Genomic DNA, 14,858 nt, shown 5'->3' with positions numbered 1-14,858 from the left:
GCTGCGGTGGGGAGGACAGACAGACTAATGTAGTGAGTGTAGCGATAGCCGAGGCTTAACAGGGAGGGATGCAGAGCTTGCTAGAACCTCTGGGACCAGGAAGGCGGGGATCACCGGCATCCTCGTCTGTACTTGCTGGGGGCGAGTCTCCCTCTACCCGGAGCCCCTCCGTCCCCGTCCCGCAGCCACCCTCCTGCCCTGTGGGGCAATTTAACCTTTTTCATGGAAAGTTATTTACAATAAACACATTTTTAAAAATAAAATGTTTAAAAATCTGAAAATGGACCTGCTTGCAACTTTAGGGCCAGTGTGGGAGGAAGGAGGTCGTTCTCTTCACTGCCAGAGGGGGAATGGCTGGGAGGAAGATGGGGGGCGCCGAAGACCTCAGGAGTCCCCCTCCGATGAACTCCCCATGACCTCTGTGTCCCCAGGGAGAAAGGGGCTGAGAGGCAGCCCCCTGGGGTCCCCTCCAGCCTGGGGCCTCAGCACCTCCATCTGCACAATGGGGAGAATGGCACCCTCAGCCCTAGGGAGTGGGCGACAAAGGAGACACAGCCCCCTCCCTGGTCCTGGGTACTCGCAGGGGCCGAGCCCGCCCAGGGCCCAGCTCACGTGTCCCTGACCGCCAGGGCCTGCCCGGGCTCGCCTGTCTTGAGTCTGCGGTCCTGGCCCAGGCCTGTCTCCAGCACCACCCTCCCTCGGTCCTCTCCTGGAGGGACAGGGTGTGAAGCCAGAGAGCCCCAGCCTGGCGCGTGCTCACCAAGCCTTGAGCCTTCCCTCCCAGGCCCAGGGTAGGCTGGAGGAGAGGGAAGGCCACTGGGGAAGTCAAGGTGCCCAGACCCTGCTTCCCCTCTCGCTCACACCAGCAGGTGCGCTCCGGGAGGGACCAGAGTCCTGAGGGGGAAACCAAGGCACAGGAAATGTGTGTGGGGGTGACACACAGCGGCACCTTTCCCTCCCAACACCCCAGCTTTGTCTGGCACCCACTTCTCCACCCAGCCCCCTTCCACACACGGGGCACAAATGGGCACTGTCTCGCACAGCCCTGCCCAGCCTCCACGGACCCCTTCCTCCCGAAGCCCCTTTCTTTCCCTTCTCTCAAGTCTGGCGCTAGGCCAACCTGGCATTCCCAGTGCTAACTTGCGGCTTTCAATTGCTAATTATTCCAAATATTTCAGGAGGGCGCACACACTGCTGGGCCAGCGGGGTGGGGCCTTCCTGAGCCCAAAGCCAGCCCACCCCCGCCCACAGCAGGCTGAGGAGGTCTGCCCTCCGCTGAGACTCTCTTCACCGCCCCCCATCGACTCCTCCCTCCCTCTCTACCCACCACCCACCAGCCTTTCTCTCTACAGTGCCCAGCAGAGGCCTTCTCCAGGGACCCCCAGGGTCAGCCTCCAGCTCTGGCCAAAGGGGGGGTGGGGTGGGGCCTGGGCATTAGCATTTTTAAGGGTCCCCACATGCTTCCAATGTGTAGCAAAAGCGGGGAGGCTCTTCTTCTTCTTCTTTTTTTTTTTTAAAGATTTTATTTATTTATTTATTTGACAGAGATCACGAGTAGGCAGAGAGGCAGGCAGAGAGAGGAGGAAGCAGGCTCCCTGCTGAGCAGAAAGCCCCATGTGGGGCTCGATCCCAGGACCCTGGGATCATGACCTGAGGTGAAGGCAGAGGCTTTAACCCACTGAGCCACCCAGGCGCCCCACGGGGAGGCTTTTCTGAAGGGGCTGGGCCCCTGGGCTTGGCGTGTGCGCTCTCAGCCCGCAGCATCAGGGAGTGTGGAGAAAGCATGCACCTGCCGCTTATCCCTCCCATCCATCCCTGCTCTGGTCCTCGGCCGGGTGGCTTTTTAACAAAGGTGTTCATTTACCTCATATTTATTTATAAATTCAATGTAATCCCAATCTAAATAGATTTCACACCATTTCCCGGTAAGTTGCTGACCTGATGCCCTTAGCACTAAATACATTGGCGTCTGTTTCCTTCGAATAAGGACTTTCCCCTGTAAGCCCAGCGCCACTGCGGCAGCCCGGAAACGGAGGCGGCAGATGGGTGACCCCCACTAACCGCACACCCCCATTCTGCAGAACGCCCCACCCCCAGCCTCCCACATCTAGTGAGTGGTCCTATTTCTTTGTGACTTTGTCCCCATGACCCAAGCTCTCCAAGCAGGCTCCTCGTGTCCTCTGATCCCCCCCCCACCTTTGAGGTGAGAAGCCCCCCGGAAATCACTTCATGCTTGAGTCTGGGGACAGCGCCTTCCGAAAGCAAGGAGGCAGCCTCCAGCCTTTAGACAAGCTACCTTTTCTGCCCTCCTCCCTCCAAGTGTCCCCCCAGCCAGGAATGTGATGGGGGGATGAGCAGAAGCTCAGACCTTGGGAGCCTCCCACTCCCTGCCTCAGTACATCCCTGTTCCATGGGAGAGGCCGCCCCCCAGCGCCCCCAAATCACTTTCCATGTCTGGAGGACCCCACCCCCACCCCACGCCCCACTCTCGGGGGGGGGGGGGGGGCGCGACCAGGAGCAAACAGGCCAGGCCCCCTGCAGAGCCGAGGGCGGGGCTGGCTCTCCACCCCACCCCCACTCCAGGACCCACACTTGCAGGAGGAGGAAGGTGAGAATTGGGGAGAGGTGGGCAGGGTCAGGAGATCTTCCATCCCAGGCAGAGGCCTAAAGGCAAACAGGTGTATTTGGACTCCTGGCAGGGGGCAGTGGGCTGGCCACATGGGGCAGGCCTGGGCCTGTCCAGGGTGGGGATGTGGCCAGGAGACCTTCATTAACAATGGGACGGCCAAGTGGCCCCAGGTCTTGCTGACACAGTCTTGTGTGATGAGGAGGAAAACACAGGTGAGAAGGGAGGGGAGAACCCTGGGGTAGGGGACAGGACTTTGTGAAGCCATCCACACTGGGGGCACCCCTCTGATCACTTGTATGACAGCCCTGGGGGAGGGGAGTCACCTTCCTCCTGAGGCCCAGGTGTCCATCCCAGGTCCCAGTCGTTGGCTCCTCCCAGGTGGGACAGGTCAGAGCCACGACCATGGAAGGTGTTGGGCCTGGGCTTGCCCTGGGTGTCAGGAGCAGGCAGGGCCCAGCTGGCGGGCGCTGCCCCCCAGAAACCAACCGGCCTGAGCTGACCGAGTGAGGTGGGTGCACATTAACCAGGGGGAGCGACCGGGCCGGCGGTCTCAATTTGCCCCCGCGCCCCGCTTCCCGGGCTCCCAGCACAACCTGTCACCCTGCCTGAGGCTATCCCTGGGGCTGGCCCCAGACCCTCTTTCCCTCTGAAGGAAGCTGAGCTCCAGGGCAAGCAAGAGCTCCAGGTTCCAGAAAGTGGGGAGGGCAGGCTGCTTACCTATAGCCCGCCCCCCCCCAGGCCTCCAGGGGAGCCTCTGAAGGACTGCCCAGGCCCTCCGAGCCCCCCATTTGCCCAGAAAACGGAGCTGAGGCTCAGAGGCTGCCCAGTCTTCTCTGTTCCCGGCTGAGGCACCACCACTCTGTCAGCCCCCTGCTCCCACACAGGCCACCCAACCTCCTCTACGCCTCACTCTGGGCCCTGAGCCCCTGCCTTTATCCCAGAGGGCATCCCAGTTCCCTTGAACTTGCTCACAGTGGGCTGTGGCCCTGTGTTGGCGGGGCAGGCAGGGTGGAACGGAGGGGGCCCCCAGCCCCTGCCTCAGTGTTCAGCCTCTGAACCCTCAAGTCTAGACCCCTGGGGGCAGATGAGCTGTGGGTCTCACTCACCCAGACATTCACAGGCTCGAAGACAGTGCCGTTGTTTCCTAAGTGTTGAACGAATGAAGAGGGCATGAGCGAGCCGTCTAGGTGTATGGGTAAAAAGTAGAAAAACATCCAAGTAGCCTTGGCAAGATGCCACTGAAGACAGTGAACACGAAGGGGCTCTCTGGAGGCATCGGTGGGGGTTAAGAAGGTTCCAGAAGCCCCCAGGGCAGGGAGGTGGTGGTGAAAGTGCTCAGGCCAGGGGGATCTTTGAGAAAAGCTCCAGTCCACCCTATTCTGGAAACAAGTAAGAGGCCCCTTTGCTGAACCTGTGGGTTGGACTGGGGTAATAAAAGGGCCGGGGGGGTCCTGAATGCCAGTGAGCGAGACATGTGGAAGCTGTGGTCGGGGGAGGGCACCCTTGGAGGAGGAAGGAGTGAAGGGAAGTAGAAGAGGCCTGGCCTTCCTCCTTCTTATCTGCCTCAACCCCTCCCCCACCAGGGGCCCGAGAGCCACGACTGGTGCGGACAAACAGGCCAGCAAGGAGATCATCAGAACAAAGCAGGACCCAGCCCCGCCATCCCAGCTGTCCCTGGGCACTGGGACAGGGCCCTGGGGCTGCTGAGCCCGACACCCTTGGGGCCCGGCTACTTGGGGTCTAAGTGGAGACCAGGAGCTCTGTGAGGAGGCTGGGAGCCCCCAGAGCCTGGTGTTTGGATAAGATTAACCCTGGCATCATGGGAACTGCCTGGGAGGCTGGGCCAGGAGCAGGCACTGTCCCCCAGGCCAGGCAAGGCCCGTTTTGGAGAGAGGGGGTGGAGTGTCTAAGCAAGAGGGTAGACCTCACAGAGGGCCACGACTCAACCCCCATCTGTGTTCCCTGCGTCCCTCGTCCCTCTAGGCTCCCTATTTCCTATGTGGGTTTATTGGGAGGGAAGGACAATGAGGGTCTCCCAGCCCCAGAGGGAATCACGCACAGGAAGAGAATCACCAACTGGGTCTGACAATGTCCACACAGAAAGAAGAGGGTCACGAAGAGAGAACAATCTCCACCCTGACCCCCACCCAAACTTCACCTCCTCTGGCCCCGAAGCTCTGTGTGAAGGAAGAGTCTGGGAAAAATCGGATGGGGGAGGGGAGGGGAGGGGAGGCAGGAGGGTCCCAGACACCTGGTTCCATGTGCCATGGAATGTGCCGATGCCCTCATCTCGCAGAAGAGGAACCTGGGGACGCCTGGGTGGCTCAGTTGGTTAAGCAGCTGCCTTCGGCTCAGGTCATGATCCCGGCGTCCTGGGATCGAGTCCCACATCGGGCTCCTTGCTCGTCAGGGAGCCTGCTTCTCCCTCTGCCTCTGCCTGCCATTCTGTCTGCCTGTGCTCGCTCTCTCTCCCTCTCTCTCTCTCTGACAAATAAATAAATAAAATCTTAAAAAAAAAAAAAAAAAAAAAAGAAGAGGAACCTGACATCTGTGGTCTTATCCCTGACTGTGGAGTTGACTGGCCCTGCGGCCTTGGGGGTTGAGGGGGCTGGTTCAGAAGCAGGCTGGTAAGTCAGGTGTCAGCGGCCATCTTGCGCCTTCCCCCACCTCCCCTTCCCCTGATTCTCTCCTAAACTCTTCCTGACCCAGCTGAGTTGGGGAGCAAGTGGCCTTGAACATGAGATCTCTGAGTGCATTCCCAGAAGCTAGCACAGCGTTTTCCTCAGGACTCCAGGCATCCATGTCAGGGGAGGAATTTTGTTCTCAGAGCTTTGCTCACGGGGTGTGGTTCTTCTTCTCAGCTGACGCTGAGAACCTCCTGCCTTACCCACGAGCCTCCCAAGTAGGTGCCCACCTCTGCCATGGGCACCTCAAACTCTCCGAACCCCCGGCCTGACGGCCCACTTCCCTGACAGCTTCCTTCCTGCGACATCCCCCGCTCAGCCACCTCGCCTCTGGTCAGAACTCCTGGCGTGGTCTTTTCATCCTGATATGCTCTCCATCTGGTAGCCAGTGGATCTTTCTTTTTAAATAAATTTTATTTTGTTTACCATAACGATATACATACTTCTACTTAAAAATCAGTTTTATTTATTTTTTTGAAGATTTTATTTTTAAGGGGCACCTGGGAGGGCTCAGTCATTAAGCATCTGCCTTTGGCTCAGGTCATGATCCTGGGGTCCTGTAATCAAGCCCCACGTGGGCTCCCTGCTCAATGGGAAGCCTGCGTCTCCCTCTCCCACTCTCCCTGCTTGTGTTCCCTCTCTCACTGTGTCTCTTCCTGTCAAATAAATAAATGAAATCTTAGAAAGAAAAGAGGGAAGGAAGGAAGGAAAAAAAAACAGGTCTCTGTTTCTGTTCACTGGCTTCTCTCGGCTCATTCATTCACACATTCATTCATTCAACGGATCCAGACGGAGGGAAAGACACTTGCCTGGGTGTGGGGGACATACACAGAAGACCAAATGCTCAGAGCAAGTACAAGTGGGCCCCAAGAGTGCACTGGGGACCCCCAAGGCAGGGTCATCTCCATCTGGTTCAGTCCCCTGCCTCACGGCAGCTACTGGGCCAGGGAGGGAGACCTTCTGGTTTCCCATGACAGAGGCAGGACCGGGGAAGATCTGGCCCGGAGCCAGGTCCCTGCGGGAATTCTCTATGTCCCCTCCACCCTGGCTAACCACTGCAGCGTCCCCTCTGTGCTCCACGACCTGAACCAGGCCACTTCCTCTCACTGCTGTCTCCTGAACCCACTCCAGTTATAGTCCAGATCAGTGGGGTGGCCCCTCGCTCGTGTCCCTGCCTCAGGCCACCCTGCAGAAGCTCCTGACCACCCTGAGCTGATTTGGTCCCCAAGGCCCCCCTCCTTCCCCTCCCAAACTAACTCAGCCCTCCCCTCTGGACACCCCTTCCCAGCTTCGAGTTGCCCTAAGGCTAGCCTTTCTTCCGGGGGTCCCTCTTCCCAACTTCAAACTCCAGGCCACACACCCGTGCCTCCCAAGGCCTCCCTGAGCTGCCCGAGGCGCAGGGGGGCTAGGATGCTGTATCCCACAGGCTTGCTGTGCACCCTAAATTCCCCAATGTTTCCAAGAGGGCAATCTTCATTTCTACGAACTGAGCCAGCAGCGGGGGTGGGTGCACCCTGCGCAGGCTGTCCGGCTCCCTGAGACACTAGGCTCTGGGTCAGCGCCCTTGAGTTAATGCGCAAGTGACTGAACCTGCCCTCTGCCCAGAAAGTTCCACGCCGCTTGGAGGGAGGGCACGTCTGGGGTACTTCCGGGCCCCTGCCCCAAGCAGAGGGAGGCCACGGCCCTGCTCTGCAGAGCCCGCGGGCGGCGGGGGAAGCGCGGGAAAGCGCTGAGTCACGTTCAGGGTATGGGGCCCCGGGGAGCGCGGCTTTCCGGGCGGACGGCTGCTGCGGGAGCTCGCGGGCCGCCCGGGGGTTTGGGGCTGCGAGGGGGCGCGCCCCAGGATGGGTGGGTGCAGGGGGCGCTGCTGCGTCCGGAGTGGGGAGTGGGGGGCGGGGAGCGCGCGCACGGACCGCTCGGGGTGGGGTGCGGTGCAGAAGCCGGGGGCGCGCCCGGGGGGTCGCTCAGCAGCCCCGAGGGCAGCCTGGCCTCCGGCGTCCTCCGTAGCCAGGAGCCGCGGGATCGAAATGCGGTGGGTGCCCGCGGTTGACGTCACCGCGCGCGCTGGCCCGGACCCCCCTCCGCGAGCCCCTTCGCCCCCGCCCCCAATCGGCCGCCCCGGCCCCGCTCCCTCCCGGCTTCTGCCCGCACCCCCGTGCCCTCCCGAGCGTTCCTCATTTGCTGGCTTCGTCTCCGTGTTACTCTCTTCAGGGACCCCTCTCGCCCCCACCGGTCTTCCACCTGTCCGCCTGCCCTTGACCTTTCCTGGCACCCCTGGGACATTCTCGCAGGTTCCAGTCTCCGGGAGCCGCTGACACGTCCGTGGGTGTCGGGCGCCCCCTCGCGGCCCCCTGCGCCCGGCCTCGGTCGGGGGTGGAGACTGGGCCCTCGCCCCGCAGCCCCCCTACCTGCCTGGAGACTGCTGATGCCCCGGGAGAGCGGGCTGGAGAAGGGACAGAGAGAGACAGAGACAGAGAGAAGGGGCTGCGTCTTCCATTTCTTCACACGGTTTTCCGTAGAGCCCGCTGGGACGTGCGGGGAGGGAAAAGGGGTGAGAGGGAGAGTTCTGGCCGGGACAGAAATGGAGAACTGAGTCAGGAGTAAAGGGACAGGGAGTAGACCCCTGACCCTGGACGCTCTGGAGCCATGAGGAATCATGTGGCCTTTAGGGACTGGCCTCCCCAACTGGCTTCCAGCCAGGCCTTAACCCTGGGATCAGAAGCCAATCCCTGCCTTGTCCAAGCCGGGCTGACTGGGAGCTAGAGTTTGAAAAGCTCCCTCAGGTGTTGGTTGTCCTCTGGATCCACACAGCGGAGAGTCTCTTGCCAGGTGGCTGGTATCCGAGCCGGTGGCCCACGACAAGGCCTCTCTGGAGTCCTGGAAGCAAAAGTTCCCTGGGCCCAGGGACAACATGGGCTGTGGCATGTGTAGGGCCACAGGGCATGGCACCAGCCAGGCCGCTCCAGGTGCTGTCAGTGACTTGGGACTGGTTTGGGACAGACAGCAGGAGGTAGGGGGTTCCGAAGGTTCTGGATAAACCAACAGTTTGGAACTCAGAACATATTCCTGCCCCCCTGCCCCCCGTAGCTTTATTGAGATTTAGAACACATTTCTAAAGGTTTTTTAAAAATTTATTTATTTGAGGGGGTGCCTGGGTGGCTCAGTAGGTTAAAGCCTCTGCCTTCAGCTTGGGTCATGATCTCAGGGTCCTGGGATCGAGCCCCACATCGGGCTCTCTGCTCAGAGATTCAACTGGGATTTCAGCTGGGATTTCAACAGGAGCCGGCCACCTCACAGAACATACTCCTTGGAGGAGATGTGTCCAAGGCCAGGCTGCTACCTGCTCCACAGACCTCTCCTGGGGCCCACTCTGCCTAAGGTGACAAGGCGGGCGGGGTGGAAAGCAGGGGTGGGGTGTGGGGGGTCTGAAGAAGGGCCGGAGCGCGTAGTGATTCTCTGCAGCCACGTCTCTGCTGGTGTTTCTGTTCCTTGTGAGTATGTTGCTGGGATTTGCGGAACAGAGAGGTTCACAGTTGTCTCAAAAGACGCCCCCGACCGCTTTCCCCTCCGGTCCCCACTCGGAGACATGGACCCACCCGGTCAGCTTGGGGCTTCAGTGCTCTCTCCGTGCTCCCGCTCCCACTCCCCCCTCGTCCTCCGGCTTGAGCCATCGCACACTTTTAATCAGGTCATCAGAGACTCGTCTCTGTGTCGGACCCAGGCTGGGTGCGGGGGAGGCAGGCCGTTAGAAGGCCAGTGCAGGGGCGCCTGGGTGGCTCAGTGGGTTGAAGTCTCTGCCTTCGGCTCAGGTCATGATCCCAGGGTACTGGGATCGAGCCCCGCATCGGGCTCTCTGCTCCGCAGGGAGCCTGCTTCCTCCTCTCTCTCTGCCTGCCTCCCTGCCTACTTGTGATTTCTCTCTGTCAAATAAATAAAATCTTAAAAAAAAAAAAAAAGAATTTAGAAGGCCAGTGCAGGCCTTCCTGTCCCCCACCTCACGCCATCAGCCCTGGAGGCCAAGCTTCCCTCTGGCTTTTGCACTCAACTGTGAGGACCCTTTGCTTCTTGCCTGCTTTTGATGTGCCCCCAGCCGGGGCTCCCTGGGGTCCGGCCACTCCTCAGCTCTAGCCTTTGCCTGTGAGGCTCTTCCTGCTCTCTGCTGGTCACTGCGTGGGCTCCACCAGGAAGGCTCTGGGCCGGCTTTCCAGACCCCCTCTCCGAAGTCACACTTTGCCTCCATCCCTCAAGGTGACAAGGTCCCAGCCTCTTTGAAGACCTGAATGCAAACCAGTTTACTCAGGGGAGGACATTCAATTTGCAATGTGACAATGATTTTAAAGTTCACCAAATAAATAAATAAATAAAGCAGAGAATATCTAGAAAGTTTTTTTGAGAAGAAAAAAGCCAAGGAGGAAATATGCAACATTACATGTGTTAAATAGTTAAAGTTATGTTCCTTTAACTGGTCTGATGATGCTGGTACTGACAGAGGGAAAAGTAGTTCAGTGGAACAGAATATACTCCCTCAAAATAGGTTAAAATATATGTGGAACATATTTATGCTATAGGTATCATTTCAAACTAGTGACTGCACGGTGAATTATTGAAGAAATGATATTGGGACCATTGGTTATCCATTTGGGAAAAATCCAGATGGCTCAGTGATGTAAACATCATTGTTATAGTAAATAAATAAATAAATATGAACAAACCAAAGTGGTTTAAGAGAAAAGAAAAGAAAAAGAGAGCTTACCTGCAGTGAGCCTTTCCATGAAAAACACAAAATCCAAAAGCTATAAAATAAAAAGTCTGGTCAATATGAATAAATAAAATAAAATTCTAGGAGGAAAAAAAGCAGCAACAGAAGTAAGCCACATAATAATGAAAAAGGAAAAAATAAAAGTGTTTGCACATAAACAATAAAAGCACATTTCTTTAATATACAAAAGATTTTGCAAAACTAGTGTGGTCAAAAAAAAAAAACTAGTGTGGTCACTGAATAAGAAAGATGCTCGGACTTACTTTTCTTAAGTCACATAGAGCTGACATGCAATGTTATGTCAGTTTCAGGCGTATGAGGTCGTGATTGGACAACTAGGTACATTAGCTCACCACTGGAAGTATAATTACCATGTGTCACCACACAAAGTTATTATATTATTAACTGTCTTCTCTCAACTGTCTTTTTTTTCTGTTCTTTTGTTTGTTTTTTATTTTAATTTTTTTATTAACATATAATGTATTAGCCCCAGGGGTACAGGTCTGTGGATCGCCAGGTTTACACACTTCATAGCACATACCCTCCCCAATGTCCATAACCCCACCACCCTCTCTCTCCCCCCCTCCCCCCGGCAACCCTCAGTTTGTTTTGTGAGATTAAGAGTCTCTTATGGTTTTCCTCCCTCCCGATCCCATCTTGTTTCATTTATTCTTTTCCTACCCCCCAAACTCCCCACATTGCCTCTCAACTTCCTCATATCAGGGAGATCATATGATAAATTGTCTTTCTCTGATTGACTTATTTCGCTCAGCATAATACCCTCTAGTTCCATCCACATCATCGCAAATGGCAAGATTTCATTTCTTTTGATGGCTGCATAGTATTCCATTGTATATACATACCACATCTTCTTTATCCATTCATCTGTTGATGGACATCTAGGTTTCTTTCCATAGTTTGGCTATTGTGGCCATTGCTGCTATAAACATTCGGGTGCACGTGCCCCTTCGGATCACTACATTTGTACCTTTAGGATAAATACCCAGTAGTGCGATTGCTGGGTTATAGGGTAGCTCTATTTTCAACTTTTTGAGGAACCTCCACGCTGTTTTCCAGAGTGGTTGCACCAGCTTGCATTCCCACCAACAGTGCAGGAGGGTTCCCCTTTCTCTGCATCCTCGCCAGCATCTATCATTTCCTGACTTGTTAGTTTTAGCCATTCTGACTGGTGTGAGGTGGGATCTCATTGTGGTTTTGATGTGTATTTCCCTGATGCCGAGTGATGTGGAGCACTTTTTCATGTGTCTGTTGGCCATCTGGATGTCTTCTTTGCAGAAGTGTCTGTTCATGTCCTCTGCCCACTTCTTGATTGGATTGGTGTTGAGTTTGATAAGTTCTTTATAGATTTTGGATACTAGCCCTTTATCTGATATGTCATTTGCGAATATCTTCTCCCATTCTGTCAGTTGTCTTTTGGTTTTGTTAACTATTTCCTTTGCTGTGCAAAAGCTTTTGATCTTGATGAAGTCCCAATAGTTCATTTTTGCCCTTGCTTCCCTTGCCTTTGGTGATGTCAGCTGTCCTTTTTTTTTTTTTTAAAGATTTTATTTATTTATTTGACAGAGAGAGAGATCACAAGTAGGCAGAGAGGCAGGCAGAGAGAGAGAGATGGGGAAGCAGGCTCCCTGCTGAGCAGAGAGCCCGATGCGGGGCTCGATCCCAGGGCCCTGAGACCATAACCTGAGCTGAAGGCAGAGGCTTTAACCCACTGAGCCACCCAGGTGCCCCTCAGCTGTCCTTTTTATCTCCCCGATTCATTTATTTCATAACCAGAAGTTTATATCTCTTAATTTTGTCAAACTTACTTTTTTTTTTTTTTTTAAGAGAGGGAACAAAGGGGAGGAAGGGGCAGAGGGAAAGAGAGAATAGTAAGCAGGCTCCATCCACCATGTTCAGCACAGAGCACAACGTGGGGCTCGATCTCATGACCCTGAGATCATGACCTGAGCCAAAATTAAGAGTCAGATGCTTAACAGACTGAGCCCCCGAGATGCCCCTCAAACTTACTTTTAATTGAAGAAAAAAATTAAACATGATATGGCATTTAAACCTCTTTTATAAATAGCTTTTATTTTCTAGTGGAATTGTAGGTTTACAGGAAAAATTGTGCAGAAAGTACAGAGTTCCCACATGCCTCCCCCTCTCTCTTTGCAAGAGTGAGGATTCCTACCATGATGTCAGTAGTACTGGTGAGAGTGGGCAGGCTTGTCCTGCTCCCCATTTTAGGGTGAAGTATCTAGTTTCTGACTAAAAAGTAATGATGTTAGCTATAAGCTTACTGTAGATGTTTTTATCAAGTTAAAGAAGTTATTCTTGGGGTGCCTGGGTGGCTCAGTGGGTTAAAGCCTCTGCCTTCGTCTAGGGTCATGATCTCAGGGTCCTGGGATTGAGCCCCACATTGGGCTCTCTGCTTGGCAGGGAGCCTGCTTCCTCCTCTCTCTCTGCCTACTTGTGATCTCTGTCAAATAAGTAAATAAAATCTTTTTTTTTTTAAAAAGAAGTTACTCTTTATTCCTGGTTTTTTGATGAAAATTGTTAGGAATGGATGTTGGATTTTGTCAAATGCTTTTTTTGCATCTATTGATATGATCACATAATTTTTTCTCATTAGCTTGTTGATGTGATGGATTACCTTAATTGACCTTTTCAAAAAAGATTTTATTTATTTATTTATTTATTTATTTATCAGTGAGAAAGGGTGAAAGAGAGAGAGAGAGGATGAGCAGGGGGAGAGGGAGAAGCAGGCTCCCCGCTGAGCAGGGAGCCCACACAGGACTCGATACCAGGACCCTGGGACCATGACATGAGTGGAAAGCAGAGGCTTGACCCGGCTGAGCCGCCCAGGCATCCCCATAATTGACTTTCAAATGTTGAACCAGACTTTCACACTTGGGAATAAATCTCACTTGCATAATAATCCCACAGTGCATAATTCTTTTTAGACATTGTTTGATTCGATCTGCTAATATTTCAAGTATTTTTGCATCTGTATTCATAAGAGATACTGGTCTGCAGTTTTTCCTTCTTGTAATGTCTTCAGCTGGTTTTACTTTTAAAGTGATGCTGGGGGCGCCTGGGTGGCTCAGTGGGTTAAGCCGCTGCCTTCGGCTCAGGTCATGATCTCAGGGTCCTGGGATCGAGCCCTGCATCGGGCTTTCTGCTCAGCAAGGAGCCTGCTTCCTCCTCTCTCTCTGCCTGCCTCTGCCTGCTTGTGATCTCTGTCTGTCAAATAAATAAATTAAAAAAAAATTATTAAAGTGATGCTGACCTCCTAGAATAGGTCTGGAAGTATCTCCTCTGTTTCCATTTCTAAAACAGAGTGTAGGGAATCGGTATCATTTCTTCCTTAAATCTTTGGTAGAATTCATCTGGACTTTTGGTAGAAGTCATCTGGACTTGGTGCTTTCTGTTTTGAAATTAATTACTGATTAAATTTCTGTCATAGATGTAGTCCCATTCAGATTATTTACTTCTCTTTGTATGGGTTTTGATAGATTGTGTCTTTCAGTAAATTGGCTGTTTCATCGAAGTTATCAAATTTCAGACCATAGAGTTGCTCATAATATTCCTTATTATTAATGTCCATGGGATCAGAAATGATGACCCCTGTTTCATTTCTGATATTAGTAATTTGTGTCTTCCCTTTTTTTCTTGAGTAGTCTGAGTAGAAGTTACCAATTTTATTGATCTTTTTAAAGGACCAGTTTTGATTTCCTTGATTTTCCCTACTAATGTCCTGTTTTCAATGTCACTGATTTCTTTTTTTTTTAAGATTTTATTTATTTATTTGACAGAGAGAGAGAGAGAGATCACGAGTAGGCAGAGAGGCAGGAAGAGAGAGGGGGGGAAGCAGGCTCCCCGCTGAGCAGAGAGCCCAATGTGGGGCTTGATCCCAGGACCCTGAGACCATGACCTGAGCCGAAGGCAGAGGCTTAACCCACTGAGCCACCCAGACACCCCTCTCTACAGATTTTTAGAGTAAATGTTTTAATTTAGGAATGTGTAGATGTCTGTACAGGGGCGGTCTGTGCGGGATGTGCCAGCCATTATGCATAGGGGTGGAGTTTCCAATAGCAAAAACCTGGGAAGAACCCAAGTGTCCATTAATGGAGGACGGTGTTGCTATATTGTATCTCTTCCGAGAAACACTGTGCAAAGGACGCAGGAGATCTCTGATATTGATATTGAAAGATGATCAAGGTATAGGGGACACCTGGGTGGCTCAGTGGGTTAAGCCTCTGCCTTTGGCTCAGGTCATGACCTCAGGGTCTTGGGATTGAGCCCCACATCGGGCTCTCTGCTCAAAAGGGAGCCTGCTTCCCCCTCTCTGCCACTCTCTCTGCCTGCCTCTCTGCCTACTTGTGATCTCTCTCTCTCTCTGTCATAAATAAATAAAATCTCTGGGAAAAAAATAGTTTGAAAACCAAACCGCAGGTTTGTGCCCACAAGTTTTCGAAGCTAACTCTATCCTTTGCACTCTCTTCCTTATAAGAAAGCACATGAAAGGCTGCCCACCCCTGGGCTCTGGACACCTTGGTCCTTTCTCTTATTTTGTACCTGCGAGGAGTTCAAAGGAAAGAAAAGAAAAAACACCCTCCTGACCATTCTGTCAGATGGCACTGTTAATGGCTGGTGATTTCTCAGTGAGCAAGACAGGCTACTTTTGATCATTACCAAAAAAAGGAAAATTTGTTTCCTTAGAAGTGTTTTAATGGAAAGGTAATTTTAACTCATTACCTTTAGAAACTAGAGAAACTGAATCATC

The sequence above is a fragment of the Enhydra lutris genome, unplaced genomic scaffold (genome assembly GCF_002288905.1).
Source record: "Enhydra lutris kenyoni isolate GAN:26980312 unplaced genomic scaffold, ASM228890v2 scaffoldscaffold75, whole genome shotgun sequence".
Classification (NCBI taxonomy): Eukaryota; Metazoa; Chordata; class Mammalia; order Carnivora; family Mustelidae; genus Enhydra; species Enhydra lutris.
Note: the sequence above shows the minus strand (reverse complement) of the source record.